The following is a 22345-nucleotide window of genomic DNA, read 5'->3' as shown; positions in this document are numbered from 1 at the left end:
TACAACACAGGGCTCTTCTGCCCCACAGTCCCAACAGTCTCCACCTCACAGTCTTCACATCCCTCTAGCCCGCTAGCAGTCAAGGGGTTAAATCCTAATCCTTTCCCCTTCCAGGCTGTCCCCCACCACTCTGTTTTATACGAGCTGCCTCTGCTGCTCTGCGAGGCCTCCTCACCTCGTGGCTCTCCTACGAGCCTGTGCCCAACCGCCCCGGTCACTCTGACCTGGATCGTCCCTGCGGCCTCTAGCGGCCTCTAACAGCTCCCGCCGCACTCGCCACACTCACCGCCTCACTCAGTCCTCTGGCTACAGTCGCGCCGGAGCTATGCATCGGAGCTGTGCGCCGGATTGTTGGCGGTACCTGTCAATGACAGTTCCACTCCTCGGCTCGCTTATCGCCCGGAGGTATGTTCCCTCTCTCCTTTTCCCGGCTATGTTTTATTTCTCCAGCGGGGTCGGGTAAAATGCCCCAGACTCTGGGCTCACTCCGAGCTCATTCCGCCATGTTGCCTGCTCAGATCCTCCCCCCCGACTCTGTATTTTACCATTCCCTTCTCCCCCTTTCATAGACCATGCTCATACCATCCTCAATATTGTATCTCAGTCATTAGTCCTCCAGCTAAGACTCTCACAATGTCATGCATGTAATCTCATAAAAGGTTATGAAAACCCAAAAATAAAATATCAGGAAGGCTATTAACATCTTCAAATGGGTCACTGGACCTCTGCCATTGACATCTACATGAACTTGGTAGGTTTTAGGTGGCAAACAGTTGAATTTGAGATGTTCCCAGGGTCCAGGTATGATAAATCTTGAATTCTAATTTGAGCTTGGATTATTCCTAACTCGAATTTGTGAGTTTTGACCAAAAATCCAACTCAAAAATTTCAATTTGAATTTACATTTCAACCCTTAATAAATCTGCCCCAAAGTGCCAATGGTTTGAATTATTTGTAAATCTAATTGCTATTGAAAGAAGCATTTGCTTATCTCATTGTGGCTCTAACTTCTTAAACAAAAGTCAGTTCTTTTATAGCTGACCCCTTTTACTTTGTTTACCTTTTAGAGATTTAGACAGTGGTTCTTAATCTTAAGATTAAACTTTTCCTTATGTCCCACAATCTCCCTACCTACCACTAACCATTCAGATTAAATAAACTAGTAAAAAGAACAAATTAGACAATGTTCTGGCCATTATTTAAAGACAGCAATCTATGAAAGTTATGTTCGACAAATAGTAGTGACAGTCAACTCTTGATATAGTCAGATAGGCAATACATGCAGAGATATTATCGTTAGCCAACAGAAATCTTCTAACTTGTCTGAATGACTAAACGACCGATCACCATGGCATCAAAAATGTTGGAACGATCCATATATATATATATATATATATATATATATATATATATATATATATATATATATATATATATATATATATATATATATATATATATATATATATATATATATATATATATATATTTCCTCTGCACTCAACCCATTATCAATATATTTAAGACAGAGACATTTTGTGCATACTGCTACTGAAAAATGCCTTACCCTTTAAACAAAACAGGGATTGTTTGTCCATATATTGCAATATATTTAAGCTGGCCAACTACGTCAAAGTCATCCCATATCTGGCCAGTCCTATGCTCAATTTTCATTTGATTCATTAAGAATTCTATGGTTTCATTATACATTTTATAAAAGGGACGAATACGTTTTACCTGCAACTTACTAGCTGCTTTCAAAGTAAAACTCCCAAACTTGGCTGCCCTTTTATTAGACACCAGTGGGATCACCTGACTATAGTTGGAGGGGGTGGGAGCTACAACATGGAGCTGGTCACTGCTCTTGTAGAACTATAACAAACAAGGGAAAGTTGTGCTCACCACTAGTTTTTAAAATCATTAGGCGGGGGTGCAATGAGGGTGTGACCACAAAATACATATAGACAAATACAAGATTCCTCTGCACTCAACCCATTATCAATATATTTGTGTGGTGAGCACAACGATTTTGTTGCAATCCAATGCACTGCGACAAAACGCATGCTACAAAAATTAGGTTAGAGATATAGAGATAGAATTGTCGCAGTGTTGATCCGACGCAACTGTCAGATGCAGACACAGCGTGTAGCGTCTGAATCCAACAGTTGGATCGACGCTGTGAAACCATGCAACAATTCTATCTCTTACCTAATTTTTGTCGCGACAAAATCATTCATGGAGTCCTATCCTTAAATGACAACACCCAGAGGTGTAACAGTTGTTGGCATCATGTTAAATAGTTTAAAGGGGAACCTCACCCATAAAGTTTTTTGCATAAAAAAGAACCTATAATTCTAAGAAACATTAAAATATACATAATTTAAAAATTCCAGTGGTTTTTAAGTTATTTATAAATAAAATTGTAGTTTTGTCATGTTTAATTTGTTTTCTGTTTTTTCTGGTTCCATTTTCCTCAAGGTCTACTACATTGTTTTATGAAAGAATATCAGCAGATATTATTATGACGTTAATGTGACTTCTATAATTTGTGAACCAACAAATGATTTCATATTTGGACTTTTGTTTTTTGATCCTTAATTTTTCATATATCACCCATACCTCCATTTAGGGGTAAATATTATGTTTGCTAAAATGTATTTGTTTATTATTATTATTGCTTGAGACCCTATCAAATCCATCATAGAAATTTCTTGTGACCTTGGGACAAATTACTCAATTTCCTTGTGTCCCTAAGGACAAAGGGAATTAGAATTATTTGATTAAAATAGAGTCGATGGGAGATGGCCTTCTCATAATGTGGAACTATCCAAATAACATGTTTCCATATAACGGATCCCACCCCATATAAAAAAAAATAGCCACTCAGCTACCAAATTGTTATAATGCCTATTCCAAAGGCAATCCTATTCTTTTAAATTGTTTGGTTTCCTGTTAATCATTCAACTTTTCATTACAAAGCTCTCAAAGGCATTATGCTACCCTCATTAGTGGGAGATATAAACTGCCTTCAAATATTGTTCATGTCTTATTTATTCCCCAATCTGGAAAGGACCTTTGTCCATGTTCCACAGGGGCTGCCTTAAACTCCTATCTCCAGTATATTTCTTGTGCCGCATATACCATCTAGAATTCACCAGAGCAGTCTTTTAAGATGGCCATAGACGCAAAGATCCGATCGTAGGAATCATCGTATGATCGGACTTTCCCATCTCCCGACCTGCCACTAACCATTTCGATCAAATAAAGTACATCAGCCAATATTCTGCCCCTGACAGCAATGGTACGAAAGTTATGGCCGACCAAAGCTAGTGACAGTCTCCCTCTGAAAATCAGCAATACATGCAGAGATATTATCGGCGGCTGACAAATGTTTTAACCTGTCCGATCAAATCATCGATTTGTACGATCAGATCTTTGCGTCTGTGGCCAGCTTTAGGGTTAGGTTAGATTAGTGGGTTACCTAAAATAACACAAAGTACATACAAAGGGGGATATTACTGTTAATTCTGTAAACTCTCTTCTTCTGTTCCATTCACTGCCTTTCCCAAGCCACTCCTATCATAAAAGTAGAAAGCAACACCACTTGTTGAGTATATATGGTTGAATATCTTAGTTACCCAATCTAGCAAAAGCCCATTGTAATATTGTTCCATCCATTCCTGTGATGTTAAATGTTCAGTTTAATATGCATTAGCAGCTTAGCAGTGGGTGGAGTAATGAGAAAGGTTATGGACACAGGAAGGGGAAGTGAAGGAGGAGGAGCAAACAGGGTGGAGAGAGCAGCCAGGGATAAAGCTGACTTCTACCCTGCAGTCTGGCATCTTTGTGTGCATTCTTCCAGTTCCACAACACACAGCACTGGGATATCACAACTGGCGACGAGGATTCATATCATCTGCAGGTATCACAGTAAAACAACTCACAATCCACAGAACTATCAGCATTCCAGCACACAGCATGACCAGCCTGCCTAAATTTCCCTGTTTTGATGTGCACCAGTCTCAAGCAAACCTAGGGACACTCTGGAATAAGTGGCTAAAGTGCTTTGAAATATTTCTCCAAGCCATGAACATTACTGACAATACCAGAAAGAAAGCAATGCTATTACATTATGCAGGGGAGCAGGTATATGATATCTTTATAACTCTGCCTGGCACAGGAGGTGACAGTGACTATGATTTATGCAAAACAGCCCTAACAAACTACTTTTCTCCGCATAAAAATCCAGTTTTTGAGACTTTCAAGTTTAGACAGTCAAAACAGTCACCAAATGAAAGCACGGATGAGTATCATGTGAGATTAAGACATCTTGCTGTTACATCTTTGCAGATGTGGACAAGGAAATTCGCATGCAGCTTATACAGGGGTGCACATCAACTAAACTGAGAGGACAGGCACTCAGAGACCCCACTATGACTTTATCTAAATTACTAGAGACTGCCCGCATTAATGATGCTGCAGAGAATCAAGCTAAAATGATTGAGCTAAATGACAGTATTCTAGATCAGTCATTCTCTTGAGCTAATATCACACCAAAACAACACCTAACTACAAGCGTGCACCCTTGCAAATGACACCCCTACCTGATTGACCTTGGGCTGCAGTTAGTGTTGACTTCTGCTCCCTGCCAGACCATTCCTACTTTCTAGTCGTCATGGATGATTTTTCCAGATTTCCTGTAGTTGAAACTGTCTCGGCAACCATTCTAATTTTTTGTACATTGTACATAATTTCTTTTGTACAACAAAATATTATATTTATGATTTACAAATGGATGACACTAAAGTATTTATGAAGTCTGCACCCCAGGCGCCAGATATACAAAGACTGGCAATATAATATCTGTGTGTCAGATCAGCACAGCCTTCCAAATATCAGTATAAAATGGCACATCAATAAACCATAGGAATTGGAAGTATTACCTCTTGTTAGAAACTATTGCCCCAAAGGTTGTAGTGCATCCAAGGAGGAAGTAAGAACTAGAATACAAACAAAAAAAGTATACGAAAACAGAATATAAATGTTATTATACACAGGCAGGTTAGACAAGGCAGTAGATTAGGTACTGGAACAGTACTGTAGAACAGGATAACCCAGGTAGGCTGACAGGCAATGGCTGTCAAAACTCCACAAAACAACATCAGAGGCATTAACAGGTGAGATATGAGGACAGACAGGGTACCTTCATCAGTGAAGGCTGTGCTGATTACTTTTAAGCAGGTCAATAGTCTAGTACCATTCTTTAATCTGTCATCCACATGTAGATATTGTAATTAAATGTGAGATTTCCTACAATAAACTGTTTGTGTGTTTTTGGGGTCAGCTTTAGAGGAACTCCCCTGTACATATTTATAAAGTATACTGCACTTCAGCATTGTTATTCCCATGCCCAATTCAGCAGGAAAATTCTTTCCCACATTGGGTAAAATACAATGGGGCAAATTCACTAAGCGCCGAATCGCCGAACGCTAGCGTTAATTCGCTAGCGTTTGGCATTTTCGTTACTGCGCAAATTTACTAACGAACGCTGGCGTAGTTTCGCTAGTGTTACTTCGCACCCTTACGCCAGGCGAATTTTCGCTAGCGATGTAACTACGCAAATTCACTAACTTGCGCAGTGTACTGAACGCTACCTTTTACGCTAGACTTCCTTCGCCACCTCAGACCTGGCGAAGTGCAATAAAGTAGATAGGGATTGTTTCAAAAAAAGTCAAAATTTTTCTAAGTCCCAAAAAACGCTGGCGTGTTTTCTACATGATGGGTGATAGGTTGAAAAAGATCGAAAAAATTTTTGGGGCTCCCCTCCTTCCCCCCTACATTTCCTGACTCATGGCAATTTACCTAGACAGTGGGCACATGTGTAGGGCAAAATAAAATTTTTATTTGCTGATTTGAAGGTTTTCTAGGCATTTGTAGTGCTGATACGTATTCCTCAATTGAAATTTGAATTTCGCGCCGTATGCAAATTAGCCTTCGCTAGCGTAACTTCGCTTTACATAGCGAATCAACGCTAGCGCAACTTCGCAACCTTACGCTACCCCTGAGCGCAACTTCGGATTTTAATAAATTTGCGAAACGCTGGCGAAACTACGCCTGGCAAAGTGCGACGAAGTTGCTCCTGGCGCAACTTCGCATCTTAGTGAATTTGCCCCTATGTGTGTCTGAAAAGGAAACATTTTTATAAACATGATCAAAACCCCTGTTCATATGCAAATTGGCTAGTCTTTATTTAGCAGCAATATGGGGGGGTTTGTGGATGCACACCTAAGGCCAATTTCAAAAAGTATAATTTCAAAAAGTATAAAGCCCTGTCTAAGTAATTCAAGTAAATATGCCAGTGCATTTAATTTTGAAACAGGGTTTTTTTGTTACAAAGTTATGATCATAATATTGATAAGCCACCATACCACGTCAAGGTAAAACCCCACATGGTGGTCCCTAACTTATTTATCTTTAGTCATAGTAAACAAGGTACATTACCTCTCTGTAGTAGCAATTCTTTGTATAAACATCTCCTGTGCCTTGGTTTCAACTCTGTGCTAGATCCTCCCCCGCCAACTTGCTGAGCGGCTTTTAAGAGGGAGAGACTGCCTTAACCAACGCCCATTTTAGAAAAGTAGAAATCAGGTGTTGTAATTAAAATCAAGGTAGAGTGATATGTGCAGTTGCACAATAGTGTGTATACATGTGTAAGTGAAAAGTGAAAGTATGTATGGTAGTGGTAAGGGAAAGTGTATGTGTATTTGGGAGTATATGTGTAAGAAAGCATAGAATAAAAGAATGTAAAGAAGAAATAAATGAGAGACATAATAAGTGTATGTGTACATAGAGTAGTGTCTAATGGGACGTTGGTTTTTTCACGGCTAGACCCTCCCATGCCGCCAGCACTTATGGCTTTTAAGAGAGAGCGATTGCACAAACCAAGGCACAACAAGTGAGGGGGACCACCAAAAGTATAAAGGGGGGGTATGAGGGTGCAATAACCACATGAGCTTAGCCAAAGCTTCAGGCAAATACATCAATATGGGGGGGTTTGTGGATGCACACCTAAGGCCAATTTCAAAAAGTATAATTTCAAAAAGTATAAAGCCCTGTCTAAGTAATTCAAGTAAATATGCCAGTGCATTTAATTTTGAAACAGGGTTTTTTTGTTACAAAGTTATGATCATAATATTGATAAGCCACCATACCACGTCAAGGTAAAACCCCACATGGTGGTCCCTAACTTATTTATCTTTAGTCATAGTAAACAAGGTACATTACCTCTCTGTAGTAGCAATTCTTTGTATAAACATCTCCTGTGCCTTGGTTTCAACTCTGTGCTAGATCCTCCCCCGCCAACTTGCTGAGCGGCTTTTAAGAGGGAGAGACTGCCTTAACCAACGCCCATTTTAGAAAAGTAGAAATCAGGTGTTGTAATTAAAATCAAGGTAGAGTGATATGTGCAGTTGCACAATAGTGTGTATACATGTGTAAGTGAAAAGTGAAAGTATGTATGGTAGTGGTAAGGGAAAGTGTATGTGTATTTGGGAGTATATGTGTAAGAAAGCATAGAATAAAAGAATGTAAAGAAGAAATAAATGAGAGACATAATAAGTGTATGTGTACATAGAGTAGTGTCTAATGGGACGTTGGTTTTTTCACGGCTAGACCCTCCCATGCCGCCAGCACTTATGGCTTTTAAGAGAGAGCGATTGCACAAACCAAGGCACAACAAGTGAGGGGGACCACCAAAAGTATAAAGGGGGGGTATGAGGGTGCAATAACCACATGAGCTTAGCCAAAGCTTCAGGCAAATACATCAATATGGGGGGGTTTGTGGATGCACACCTAAGGCCAATTTCAAAAAGTATAAAGCCCTGTCTAAGTAATTCAAGTAAATATGCCAGTGCATTTAATTTTGAAACAGGGTTTTTTTGTTACAAAGTTATGATCATAATATTGATAAGCCACCATACCACGTCAAGGTAAAACCCCACATGGTGGTCCCTAACTTATTTATCTTTAGTCATAGTAAACAAGGTACATTACCTCTCTGTAGTAGCAATTCTTTGTATAAACATCTCCTGTGCCTTGGTTTCAACTCTGTGCTAGATCCTCCCCCGCCAACTTGCTGAGCGGCTTTTAAGAGGGAGAGACTGCCTTAACCAACGCCCATTTTAGAAAAGTAGAAATCAGGTGTTGTAATTAAAATCAAGGTAGAGTGATATGTGCAGTTGCACAATAGTGTGTATACATGTGTAAGTGAAAAGTGAAAGTATGTATGGTAGTGGTAAGGGAAAGTGTATGTGTATTTGGGAGTATATGTGTAAGAAAGCATAGAATAAAAGAATGTAAAGAAGAAATAAATGAGAGACATAATAAGTGTATGTGTACATAGAGTAGTGTCTAATGGGACGTTGGTTTTTTCACGGCTAGACCCTCCCATGCCGCCAGCACTTATGGCTTTTAAGAGAGAGCGATTGCACAAACCAAGGCACAACAAGTGAGGGGGACCACCAAAAGTATAAAGGGGGGTATGAGGGTGCAATAACCACATGAGCTTAGCCAAAGCTTCAGGCAAATACATCAATATGGGGGGGTTTGTGGATGCACACCTAAGGCCAATTTCAAAAAGTATAATTTCAAAAAGTATAAAGCCCTGTCTAAGTAATTCAAGTAAATATGCCAGTGCATTTAATTTTGAAACAGGGTTTTTTTGTTACAAAGTTATGATCATAATATTGATAAGCCACCATACCACGTCAAGGTAAAACCCCACATGGTGGTCCCTAACTTATTTATCTTTAGTCATAGTAAACAAGGTACATTACCTCTCTGTAGTAGCAATTCTTTGTATAAACATCTCCTGTGCCTTGGTTTCAACTCTGTGCTAGATCCTCCCCCGCCAACTTGCTGAGCGGCTTTTAAGAGGGAGAGACTGCCTTAACCAACGCCCATTTTAGAAAAGTAGAAATCAGGTGTTGTAATTAAAATCAAGGTAGAGTGATATGTGCAGTTGCACAATAGTGTGTATACATGTGTAAGTGAAAAGTGAAAGTATGTATGGTAGTGGTAAGGGAAAGTGTATGTGTATTTGGGAGTATATGTGTAAGAAAGCATAGAATAAAAGAATGTAAAGAAGAAATAAATAGAGAGCGATTGCACAAACCAAGGCACAACAAGTGAGGGGGACCACCAAAAGAATAAAGGGGGGGTATGAGGGTGCAATAACCACATGAGCTTAGCCAAAGCTTCAGGCAAATACATCAATATGGGGGGGTTTGTGGATGCACACCTAAGGCCAATTTCAAAAAGTATAATTTCAAAAAGTATAAAGCCCTGTCTAAGTAATTCAAGTAAATATGCCAGTGCATTTAATTTTGAAACAGGGTTTTTTTGTTACAAAGTTATGATCATAATATTGATAAGCCACCATACCACGTCAAGGTAAAACCCCACATGGTGGTCCCTAACTTATTTATCTTTAGTCATAGTAAACAAGGTACATTACCTCTCTGTAGTAGCAATTCTTTGTATAAACATCTCCTGTGCCTTGGTTTCAACTCTGTGCTAGATCCTCCCCCGCCAACTTGCTGAGCGGCTTTTAAGAGGGAGAGACTGCCTTAACCAACGCCCATTTTAGAAAAGTAGAAATCAGGTGTTGTAATTAAAATCAAGGTAGAGTGATATGTGCAGTTGCACAATAGTGTGTATACATGTGTAAGTGAAAAGTGAAAGTATGTATGGTAGTGGTAAGGGAAAGTGTATGTGTATTTGGGAGTATATGTGTAAGAAAGCATAGAATAAAAGAATGTAAAGAAGAAATAAATGAGAGACATAATAAGTGTATGTGTACATAGAGTAGTGTCTAATGGGACGTTGGTTTTTTTCACGGCTAGACCCTCCCATGCCGCCAGCACTTATGGCTTTTAAGAGAGAGCGATTGCACAAACCAAGGCACAACAAGTGAGGGGGACCACCAAAAGTATAAAGGGGGGTATGAGGGTGCAATAACCACATGAGCTTAGCCAAAGCTTCAGGCAAATACATCAATATGGGGGGGTTTGTGGATGCACACCTAAGGCCAATTTCAAAAAGTATAATTTCAAAAAGTATAAAGCCCTGTCTAAGTAATTCAAGTAAATATGCCAGTGCATTTAATTTTGAAACAGGGTTTTTTTGTTACAAAGTTATGATCATAATATTGATAAGCCACGTCCCATTAGACACTACTCTATGTACACATACACTTATTATGTCTCTCATTTATTTCTTCTTTACATTCTTTTATTCTATGCTTTCTTACACATATACTCCCAAATACACATACATTTTCCCTTACCACTACCATACATACTTTCACTTTTCACTTACACATGTATACACACTATTGTGCAACTGCACATATCACTCTACCTTGATTTTAATTACAACACCTGATTTCTACTTTTCTTAAATGGGCGTTGGTTAAGGCAGTCTCTCCCTCTTAAAAGCCGCTCAGCAAGTTGGCGGGGGAGGATCTAGCACAGAGTTGAAACCAAGGCACAGGAGATGTTTATACAAAGAATTGCTACTACAGAGAGGTAATGTACCTTGTTTACTATGACTAAAGATAAATAAGTTAGGGACCACCATGTGGGGTTTTACCTTGACGTGGTATGGTGGCTTATCAATATTATGATCATAACTTTGTATCAAAAAAACCCTGTTTCAAAATTAAATGCACTGGCATATTTACTTGAATTACTTAGACAGGGCTTTATACTTTTTGAAATTATACTTTTTGAAATTGGCCTTAGGTGTGCATCCACAAACCCCCCCATATTGATTTATTTAGCAGCAGACAGCAAAACCGGTCACATTTTGCGGTTGAGCAGTTGTTTAATTGCCATGTGACCAAACAATTCAATCTGAGCCTAGAGATCAAAAACTCCCATGTGCTATTGTCTTTAACAAGTCTTTAAATGCATGCGATTGTAGCCAATATTGCTTAGATACAGTAAATGCCCTTTAGACAAACAGTAGAATACCACAGGGTTTGGTAAAATAAAATGTTCTCCCTTGGGAGATTCCCCATATATGTAGTGAAATATGTACTGAAATGTAAAGGACAAATGCTTCCTGATGAAACCGGTTGTGTTCCTTTGGCAAACACGCAGAGTAGTTAGACCAACTGTTTTATTTGCTGCCAGATACTATTGTTCTGTAGATGCAGGTGCACCAGACACTGTGAAAGGCAGGGAGCCCCATGTAACAATTAAAAATTCAGGCTGCACAAGCAGAGTTCTGATTCAAGAAAGGAGCAATGGAAATGTTAATATCAATTGTTTAAATGATAAAAAGGAGAATCAGAATACTCCTTATCATTTTCAGTGTACAGTCTCCTCTGTTCCCTGATGGCAGGAATCATAAAGTTCAAGACACATCTCCTTTTTCTCTGCATGCTGGCTAGAGATTACGAGTAATGCTTGTAAAGCAATATATTGTACAATATGTACAACGTGCGAATATTAAATCCTATCTGTAAATTAAAAGGAAAGAGAAAAGTGTGAGACAGGCCCAGACTTCTATAGATTTGGGCCACTATATGATGCCATAGGCAGTCACTATTTATTGGGCCTGTCGGGGACTGTTTGGGCCTCTGTGTACCTGAAATGTCAGGGCCTTTTTAAATCTCATTCTGGACCTGATGCGAGAAAAACCACAATTGTATTCAGAATACAGGGCATGGGAAAAGAGCTGCATATAGTGTTGTGTATTTGCATAAGCTGTGTTAAGTTTTATAAAGTTAATTACCTTTGAAGGATGTTAGAATGTTGCAGCCTTAGGAATAGAGGGAGGAGACTGGGAAGCTAGTCTCTCTGTGAGTGTGAAATAAAGATTATGAACTGATAACAGCCTGTCTGCATTACTATACTATATAACAATGGCGATAAGGACACCTGAACCCTCTGTGCATTCTGCAGCACCCAGGTAGGGTTGCCACCTCTTCTGGAAAAACATACCAGCCTACCTATATATTTATCTTTTTTCCCTATTAATAACATTGGGATTAGCCATCATTTTTACCGGTCAGGCCAGTAAAATATGATCCAGGTGGCAACCCTACACCCAGGAGAGCCTGCAGTGTCTTGGGATTTCTGGTATGAACAGTTTTCTATCTACTTACTGGCATTTAGCCTGGATGAGACCTCCCCTGAGAGGAAAAGGGCCCTGCTACTTCTCTCCCTGGGCTCTGAAGCATACCGCATTATCACAACTCTGGGAGCAGATTCCTCATACACTGCCACAGTACAGGCTCTGGAGAATTACTTTAAACCTGCCCCAAATGCTTTAGTGTCCAGAGTTCAGTTTCTCAGGCACTGTCAGGCTGAAGGGGAACTTATACATCACTATGTTGCAGAGCTGACTTGTTAATGTGGAGCGCTCACCTCACGGAGACACACTTTTTGTAGTGTCAGGTGCTGGACTGTCGCTGGGTCATAACAATATGCAAAAAGGAACCAGCAGCACACTGTGTTTAAGTTGCAAAAGTGCACCAAAAATGTATTAAGCCCACATCATACAAATAGGCAACGTTCTTGATCAGACAAATGCTGAAATACACATAGTAGACACTATCTGGAAAAATAAATATCCCCAGGTTTTTACTGGGCTGGGTCGCATATGCAAATTTTCTCACAATCCAATGTTAAACACCCAGGTATCTCCAGTGATGCAGCCTCTGCGCAGGCCCCCTCTAGCGATCCATGCTACAGTAGAAACAGAGCTGATTAAGCTGTTGCAGGAGGATATTATAGAACCAATTGACTCTTCCCCATGGGTCTCCAACCTAGTAATCGCTAAAAAAAAGATGGGCAAATCCGGCTATGTGTGGACCTACGTCAGGTAAACAAAGCAATAATACCTGACTGTTACCCTCTGCCCACTACAGAAGACCTCATTTCCCAATGCCATGGGTCAAAATTTTTCACAAAGCTGGACCTCTGTAAAGGCTATTTACAAATACCCCTCTCTTGGCAGGCCAGAAACCTAAGAGCTTTCATTACATCATGGACTTTACCCTTTCAAACGCATGCCATTTGGGCTGTGTTCTGCTCCAAGTTGTTTCCAGAAAATCATGGTAACTGTTTTTGCAGGAATCCCTGAGGTAACCGTTTTTCTGGATGACATACTCATTCATGCACAGTCTCTGGAGGAACACAATGCAATCCTTGATCAGGTATTTCACAGGCTGATGGACTATAACCTCACCTTGAATGAAACAAAATGTATTTTCACACAAACTGAAGTTTTGTGGGTCATAGACTCTCATCACTGGGAATTCAACCCTTGCAATCCAAGGTTGAGGCCATACATCAATTAGCTGAGCCAAAAGATAGAGCAGAACTCACTTTGTTTCTAGGATTCACAAACTATTATCTACGTTTCGTAGCTGACTATGCAGAAATCACAACACCATTACGTGCCTTACTTGAAAAAGATGTGTACTGTGAGTAGACACCAGCGTGTTCCCAAGAAGTCTGTACACTGAGACATTGTATTTCTTCAGCACCAACCCTAGCACATTTTTCAACAAAGGCACCTACATTTGTGAAAAGTGGCATCATTTCCTTTATGGTAGGAAGTTTATCCTGAGAACTGATCTCCAAGCCCTAACTTCCTTGCTGTCTACATCAGATCTGGCCATCGCCCTCTCCGTATTTACAGATGGTCAGACAGGTTATATCAATACAACTTTGAAGTTCGCTACAGACCAGGAAAATTGAATCAAGTAGCAGATTACCTGTCACGTATAGTCCTCAAGTCTGAGGAGACAAAGACTGCACACGAGGATGTCCAATTCCTTAGTCTTCACAGTTACACCAAGATTTGGTGACCTCGTCTCAGAATGAACCAGTAATATAAGAAATACTAAACTACTTACATGGCGAATGGCCATCTGTTTTACCAGGACACCTTCAGTGGTACTACCAAGTGAGAACAGAGTTGTCACCCTGGAAAGATGTTTGTTTAGTACAATGGCACAGGGCAGTAAATCCAACTGCACTGAGGCCAGCAGACCTCAGGATGGCCCATGAAGGACTTTTGGGTGTGGTAAGAACAAAACAGCTTTGCAGAGAAGCAGTATGGTGGCCTGGTATGAACAATCAAATTGAAACCTTGATTTGAAACTGTGAATCATGCTTACTCAGTGGGAAAAATTTGAAGAAAACGGCTGCTCCACTACAAGTTAAGCCTTTTCCCCAAGCCCCATGGGATACAATTCAGTTGGATATATGTGAAGAAATAACCGTAGCACCACAACACCAGAGGTATTTATGATTTATACTCTAAATGGCCAGAGGTAGCTACAGCAGGGGCCAGTACCTCAAAAGTTGTCATTACTACCTTAGAAGGATGGTTTTACGGTGGGGACTTCTACTAGAAATCATTATGTCATTGTGTCAAAAGAATTTGAAGATTTCCTTCAATTGCAGGGCATAAGGCATATTTTAACACTGTGATACCATCCACAGGCCAATGGAGGTGTGAAACGTTTTGATCAAACTTTAAAGAATGGCCTTAAGGTACACCTACATGAAGGCCTTCTATTCAGCAAGGCTTTAACAATAGTTCTACAGCACTAAAAGTAACGGAACCCAGAGACTTGCGAGCAAAACAAAAGCTTACCATGATTCAAGAAGAAAAGCCAAGACAATTACCCTTAAGGTTGGGCAATGGGTGAGAATAAGAAAACCCTCAACCAGGTCAAAATTTGATACCATATTATCTGACCCCATTCAGATTCACAATCAGTTGGGACCAGTCACCTACAAGTTGCAGGATGGATCTACTTGGCATTTGAGCAGTTTAGTACCTGTTTCTGAGCCTTCACATGTACATGACACTTCCTCTAACTGGCATTTCTGGAATGATACACCCAATGTGGTTGCACAGCCACAAATACCAGAAAACCCATCAGGCAATACTCCACCCCCTGTTGAACGGACCACTGAAATATGCCGAAGTTCAGCCCCCACAAGCCCCCACTCCTTAACATATATTTTAAGTTAGTCCTCATGGCCTCCATAAAGGACTGGGGTCTTATGTGACGTAAGGATGTGATGTAAGGTTGTTCCCCCCCCCCGTGTGTATAATTAGAAAATGTATATGTCACGGATACGGTACTTCCAATAGCACGTGACTTAAGGTGTGGCTATCAGGGGTCACTCACCCACCTTGCACACAGGTTAGACTAACACAAAAGCACCCAAATACCAACCAACACCCACAAAACTCATTTGCTGCCACCATCTATCATTCACAGGCGATAGAAACCTAATGTGACTATTTTCCCGTTCTCTCTAACAGGTAATAATTCACAATATACCAATGCATTAAACACTCTCTCACTATAGTCAGTTAGTTCCTACTGATTCAACAAGTACTTCAGCATGCAGAGGGTTAAGGCTCACAGTTACACTCTTTCAGGCTAGGTTCGTTTGCTGCCACCATCTATCATTCACAGGCGATAGAAACCTAATGTGACTATTTTCCCGTTCTCTCTAACAGGTAATAATTCACAATATACCAATGCATTAAACACTCTCTCACTATAGTCAGTTAGTTCCTACTGATTCAACAAGTACTTCAGCATGCAGAGGGTTAAGGCTCACAGTTACACTCTTTCAGGCTAGGTTCGTTTAGAGCACCAAAGACAATCTTATTAAATTCTCTTTAATATTATAAAAGGTGTAACAGTGCAATATACAAAAAGAGACTTACATTCAATAATACAATTACAAACAGTTGTAAAATAAAAGGGAAAACATGGAAAACCTATACTTAACTCCAAAGATATAGAATTCCTGGTCCTGGAGGCAAGGCGAAACAAACGGGATAACTTCCAATCGCAATTGGTCCTCCAAAGTAAATACAAAGTTTAGTCAGAAGAGCTGACTATTTATTAGTGATTTCAGGGCATCAGGTAACTGCACACTCCCCCCTCCCTCAGGAATGCAAGGGGCCTAGCAGGACACAGATTGAGTTTTTATTACCTCCTGTGAGTAGGAACTGGACCAAGAATACAATGACCATAACTCCTTATTGGAACATAGGAGAGAGAGATGATATTATATCCATTGGTTATTAATGGATATTGGTTATTAATCATGGATTCCATAGATACTAAACATCAATACTGTGTGACCTGCCCCTGCCCAGATATTCACACATATACACAGAGTACCAAACCTAGTCATATTTGGACTCGTTTGAAAGCTGAAATTGCCTTGAACCCATCACCAGTTTTTTATACTGTTGGTACAAGAGGTACATTATATGTAACCTTCACTTCACCTTTGAGGGTCTTGCTGGGAACTTGGGCTTCCCCCTCCCCATGGAATGGCTCTTATCAGCCAGGGCATGGAGGAGGGCATTACAGCTCTGACCCCTCTGACCATAGTGAAAAGAGGCCTGTTATGTGTCTGATTTAGATGCTGGCAGAAATATTTCTCATGATACCTTGGCCTGTTTTATTAACTATTATAGGCCTGAATCATGACAGTATGGAATTCTGGCATGATGCCTCAAAGAACATACCTCTCTCCTGTTCCCATCTCATACCTCTCTTACCCCGCCAAGAGATCTTTTATGTGTTCCTTCGGCAAACCCATCCTGCAGCCTCTGCATGCTTCATCAATAAATGAATGCCCTAATATCAAAACATTGCAATTTGTTGCACCTCCTGCGATAAATACAGACTCTCCTGCATCAGATATGGGCCTTATGTATCTCCCATATAGCTTTGACTTCCCTCTTCCCAGTGATTTTATCCTTTCGCTACTTTCCCCGCCCAATGCTGCCTCAGTTGCCTCACCTATTCTGAAAGAATGTGATCCAAACCTCTCTCAATTCCCCCATTATCTATCACCACCTTCTTAAGCATCTACCTAAACTGAGAGGCTGAAAGATGGGTTCCATCTTCATGCAATAACAATAGCTGCCCTCCTGATGGACACACCACCATATATTCCCTTACTAACCTAACAGGGCATCATACTTCCCCAGTTTCCCTTCCTTTATCAACACATGTTTGTACCATAACCCCTTTCCTCTTTTTTTTTTTTTTTCTTTCTATTTCCCCAGTCGCCCTAAGTTGCCTCACGAGGAAAATTCGGGGAACTTCGGAAATCGAAGCGCCGCGAGTGCATTAGCGTAGGCGATTCTTCATTCAAGCAGGTGGAAGGCAGATGGAAGGCAGTTCTCCCCAAATCTGCCCGTCTGCCCCAACCCTAAACAGTAGACATTCAAAATGGTCAAGCATACCTTTTTTAATGCCCCTAATATCAACTGTAACCTGTCTTTCACTATTGGTTCTCTTTTATCCACTTTGGGGCCCTCAAACTCTATCCCATCCTCTTATTCAATTTTTAAATACTGGATTGTGCGTTAAATCTGGTTTACCCTCTGTTATGAAGAAATGTAAAATAGCTGCTAATGTAGCACTAGCTCCCGCTTTTGATTTACCCTCCTCGTAAAGTACCTGTCAAAATGACAACAAATCTTTTATGTCACCATTCCTCTTACTGCCCTTGCAGAATAGCTGCCATCTTTTCCACGTCCTTTTGTAGGTGGAAAGAGTTTTTTTTTTTAAACAGACCTTTTGTACAGTTCTTCTAAGAGGGATTTAACAGCTGCCATAAATTATCAGGGCATGCATGAGCTATTGTTTGAAACATTAGGCACAAGCTTAAAGAAAGCTCCCTTCTCTCCCTAGACAAGACATATGTTATGTTGCTCTCCACATCTGGGACATGTTGGGCTTTGAACGAGATATAATATCTCATGCAAATTAACACTAAAAACCTTAGCAGCCCTATAACCAGGGGTGAGTCTGATGACAACTCTGCTCTAGCTGCTTTTGTTAATCTTATCTTATAATGTGTTTGCTTTGCTTCCCTTAACCAACCTTCCAATCTCCTGTTAATTATCCACCCCATAAGTATGACCCTACATGCAAAATTAAGAGTGCCCAGTAGTGCTTTTAAATCCTTTAGTGTGACCTTGTCCTTGGCCACCAAATCCCTCCCTAACATCCTAGCCTATATAACCTTCTCAAGTGGCAGTCTGCATACTCCTATATCTGTGTCAATTTTACTGTTGTTTCAACTGCCACCGGAACACCAAATTCATTTAACAAAAGTTCTAGGTTTGATAGCAACTCCCCACAGACTGTTTATCCTTTGTGGCTCACTAATAGGAAATCAGTTAAATATTGGGCTATGCTGCTATGCCCTGACCTTACTTCCAGAAACCAATGCAAGAAAGTGCTAAAGCTTTCGAAAAATTCACAAGATATTGAACAACCCATGGGTAAGCACTTGTCAATAAAGTAGCTCCCCTGAAAGTAACAACCAGTAAATGTAAACTGTCTGGATGCAGTGGCAGTAAGCAAAAAGCTGGCTTTATTTCTAACTTGCACAAAAATTTTGCCAAACACCGCAGGCTAGTATAGAGGAGATCTCCCCTGCACGTTTATTTCGTCAAGTGATGTAACGTTTTGGGGGCGTGCCCCTTCATCAGGCACGCCCCCGAAACGTGACATCACTTGACAAAATAAACGTGCAGGGGAGATCCCCTCTATACTAGCCTGTGGTGTTTGGCAAATTTTTGTGCAGATATTGTTGGGAGAGGTGCCGACCCCTCCAACCAGCACTAGGCAACTATTATCAGGAGAGACCTAGGGGAAATAGGGAATCTTTTTTGCTGCTCTATTTCTAACTTGGTTATTTCAGCTCTTAAACCATTCCCTTTTACTAGCTCACGGGCCTGATCAAAAGATTGGTATTGTACCGTGCACTGTGCACTGTCAATTCCATTGTTAACGAATTTCCTTTGTTGTATGATAAGTGCTGAATCAATCTAAATTTACCTGCTTCTTTTTTAGGTACCACACCCAATGTGGAAATGTGGAGATTACCAGACCTTCAATTGGAGGCTCTATGAATGGGCCCACCATTCTGCACAGTAATATTTCTTCATCCAATTTTTCTTTCAATACCTTAGGATACTCATAAGCTGATTTCAAATTCCTTTTAATTCTACCCCAACTTACTAAATGCTGCAATGAAATTTTAAAACCTTCAACAAAATATTTTTAATACATTCAGACTTAGTTCTATCTGGATACACGTCTAACCACGGGGTTAATTTGCCAATGTTAATTGGAAATGGTGCCTTTGCCACCACTGCCATGACAGGAAATACGCTTAAACCCTGACTCCTTTTTCACCAAACACTACTGGGTGGTTGCTCCAACAAAAAGAACAGACATGCCTACATTTGCAACACTTCTCCCCTATCACACTTCTCATTGAAACTCCAACACTCCCTTTTTAGAGAAATCACTTCTACCTCTGTCTGATGATTGGCCTTCTCCATTAGGCAGAATTCGCTCATAATAATACATGTCACACCTCCACGGGGAAGTCTCCCTGCCTGACTGTGTACGGACAGCATCCTCAAGCCTTTCCCCACGATTTCCTCTTGCTGGAGACGACCATGTGGCTCATATGTCTACCATTTGGTCTGCTACCAAAGCCAATCTGGAAAAAAGTTCTTTGGTCCATTAAAATTATGCTGACCATAGACGGAAATCCTCTCCCCAATATAAGGTAGGGGACAAAGTGTGGCTGTCTACCAGAAACATTAATCTCAGGATTTCTTCGCCCACGTGGGGCCCAGGATTTGTTGGTCCTTTTCAAATCCTGAAAATCATTAATCCTATGGCTGTCAGACTGCAACTTCCCCCTGAGATGCGAATTCCCAATGTGTTCCATGTTTCCGTGGTGAAACCAGATATCGCAAATCATTTCTCTACGGACCAGTCTCCCTCATGGACAATCAACAGGCATATAAAGTAGAGAAGATTGTTACAATTCCTCATTAAATGGAAGGGTTTTGGTCCTGAAGAATGCTCTTGGAAGAAACATACAGATGTTCATGCCCTTCGGTTGGTGCGAGACTTCTACAGACAATTTCCCCAGAAACCAAGGGTCCAGTAACATTACTGGACCCCCCCTGGGGGAGGGGGTACTGTAAGGAGTGCTCGGAGCGCTCCGCGTCGCTCCTATACTTACCGGCACATCATCCAAGATGTCGGCGCCCTTAGGTGCCATGTGGGTTGTGGTGTTGGCGTCATGACATTGGCGCGTAAACGCGTAACGTCATGAAAAATTCTAAATAAAAAGATGCCCAGGACACCAGTTCAATGCCCAATTGTAGATTCCTATTACTGGTGTTCCTGGGTGTTATTCTACTGCCTGTTTTTGGACTTTTGATCTTGCTTGACCCTGACTACAATCCTTGCCACCTGCCTTGTGAACTTCTGCCTGTTTCCTGACTTTGTCTCCTGTTTAACCCCTTGGCTGCCGCATATTGGATTTTGGCCTAGTGCTTCCTCCTTGGTCCGGACTTCTCTGATACTGGAGCTGCAAGGCCCCTGACAAGTATATACTTTAGCCGGAAATATTGGGAACCATGAAATTAAAAGTTTGGGTACCTAGTGATTAGCCCAATTTATCTTTGTAAACACCCTCAGTATCCATATATATGTATCCAGATATGGCATTGCCTACATGAGAGCATGAAGACCCAGATTTAAAAAAAAAAAAAAAAAAACCCCCACACAGCAGTCCTCTATCCTGGCATTTCCCAGTGATTCCAGTCCTAACGTAAACTTACAGTGGTAGTGAAGAGGTTGAGGTAATGTTACTTGGTGCACTTTGGGCCTGACTTGAGTTTAGCTTTTTAGGTACATCTGTCAGCTGTCAGAATGAAAACAGTGCCAGATGGCTAAAGATAGGCAACAGGGTATCTTTACATCTCTTTTGACAGAAAATATTACATTGGATACACAAATACATTTTTGTTTTTTTGTCTCTTTATTTTCATGACAGCAACTTTACAAGGGCAGATGAAACAACTATTTGCATTTGCTTTGCACTCATTCATATCTTAAAAGTATGACAAGCCCCAGTCAAAAGCAACACAATAAAGTGTTCATGTTTCTTTTATTGAATGGGGCAGTTGCAGTCTGACATGTTTGCGCAGCTGTCTAGCTCTGTGTTTAGCACAGTGGCTGGAATTATTTAACACTTCCTAAACCATATTGCTAAGTACATATTGCTAAAGCAACTTTAGAGTTTCTTAATTTTGTCTGGGAAAATTGTTTGTGTGTTTATTGCATATAACGTAACATTTTTAGCACGTATATTAAACACATGAAAAATGTCTGTTTTTTGTGTTATTCTTAGACGTTCAAAAACATGGAAATAGTAAAACTGGTTAAAACTTGCAGATTTGGGCCATATTTCAATCTTTGTCTATTCATAAAATGTTATCTACAACAGAAAAATGTCTTTCTGACACAGCTTCAACACAGTTTTAGCTGTTTTTGCAATTTTGGTTATTGTTTTGCTCAATTTGCCTGATTCCTTGAGAATTTTTAAAATATTGCTGAGACTATTTAACTCTAGCTTAGACCTAGTCAAATTCCATTATAAGGAAGAATTTATTTTTTGCAAAATTATGCCATCAATATGTTACAACCCTTTGTCATTTGGGTAAAATACATTGTCATTGAAAAGCTATTAAACTAATGGACACAATGGGATACTGTCATGGGAAAAAAATGTTTTTCAAAATTAATCAGTTCAGGGGAGCGCCGCCAATGAGGCGAGCTGAGCCGCTCGCCTCAGGCGGCAGCGCTTGAAAGGATTCCAGGGGCGGATTCCAGGGGCGGCAAAAAGCCGCTCCTGCACCTTTAAGAGCTGAATTTCCGGTTTTTCAACCGGAAATTCGGCTGTACTATTGCGAGAGAGCGCAATTGCGCTCTCTGCAAAAGTGTTTCTGCCTCCCCTCCCAACGCGTAAGTTGGTGAGGGGGGGCGGCATTGCAGGAGCCGCCTCAGGCGGCTCCTTAGTCAGAATCGCCGCTGAATCAGTTAATAGTGCTACTCCAGCAGAATTCTGCACTGAAATCCGTTTCTCAAAAGAGCAAACATATTTTTTTATATTCAGTTTTGAAATCTGATATGGGGCTAGACATATTGTCAATTTCCCAGCTGCCCCAAGTCATGTGACTTGTGCTCTGATAAACTTCAATCACTCTTTACTGCTGTACTGCAAGTTGGAGTGCTATCACCCCCCTCCCTTTTCCCCCCCAGCAGCCAAACAAAAGAACAATGGGAAGGTAACCAGATAACAGCTCCCTAACACAAGATAACAGCTGCCTGGTAGATCTAAGAACAGCACTCAATAGTAAAAACCCATGTCCCACTGAGACACATTCAGTTACA

General features: G+C 40.6%; 2 long non-coding RNA genes across 2 annotated transcripts in view; one reads left to right on the top strand and one right to left on the bottom strand.

The window, feature by feature from the left end:
* The window catches only part of LOC108719084, a 40107-nt gene extending 30534 nt beyond the window's left edge, over positions 1-9573 (bottom strand). The window contains exons 1-2 of the long non-coding RNA XR_005961920.1: positions 9515-9573; positions 4944-5000 (exon numbers count right to left, since the gene is read on the bottom strand). This is a non-coding gene — a long non-coding RNA (uncharacterized LOC108719084). The remainder of the gene's footprint in view (positions 1-4943; positions 5001-9514) is intronic.
* Positions 9574-10529: 956 nt separating this feature from the next.
* On the top strand, positions 10530-21345 carry LOC121394674. The gene is made up of 2 exons (XR_005961919.1): positions 10530-10586; positions 18935-21345. It is a non-coding gene; the product is annotated as an uncharacterized LOC121394674 (long non-coding RNA).
* Positions 21346-22345: the final 1000 nt, after the last annotated feature.

The sequence above is a fragment of the Xenopus laevis genome, chromosome 6L (assembly GCF_017654675.1).
Source record: "Xenopus laevis strain J_2021 chromosome 6L, Xenopus_laevis_v10.1, whole genome shotgun sequence".
Classification (NCBI taxonomy): Eukaryota; Metazoa; Chordata; class Amphibia; order Anura; family Pipidae; genus Xenopus; species Xenopus laevis.
Note: the sequence above shows the minus strand (reverse complement) of the source record. Positions and strands in the feature narration are given on the sequence as shown.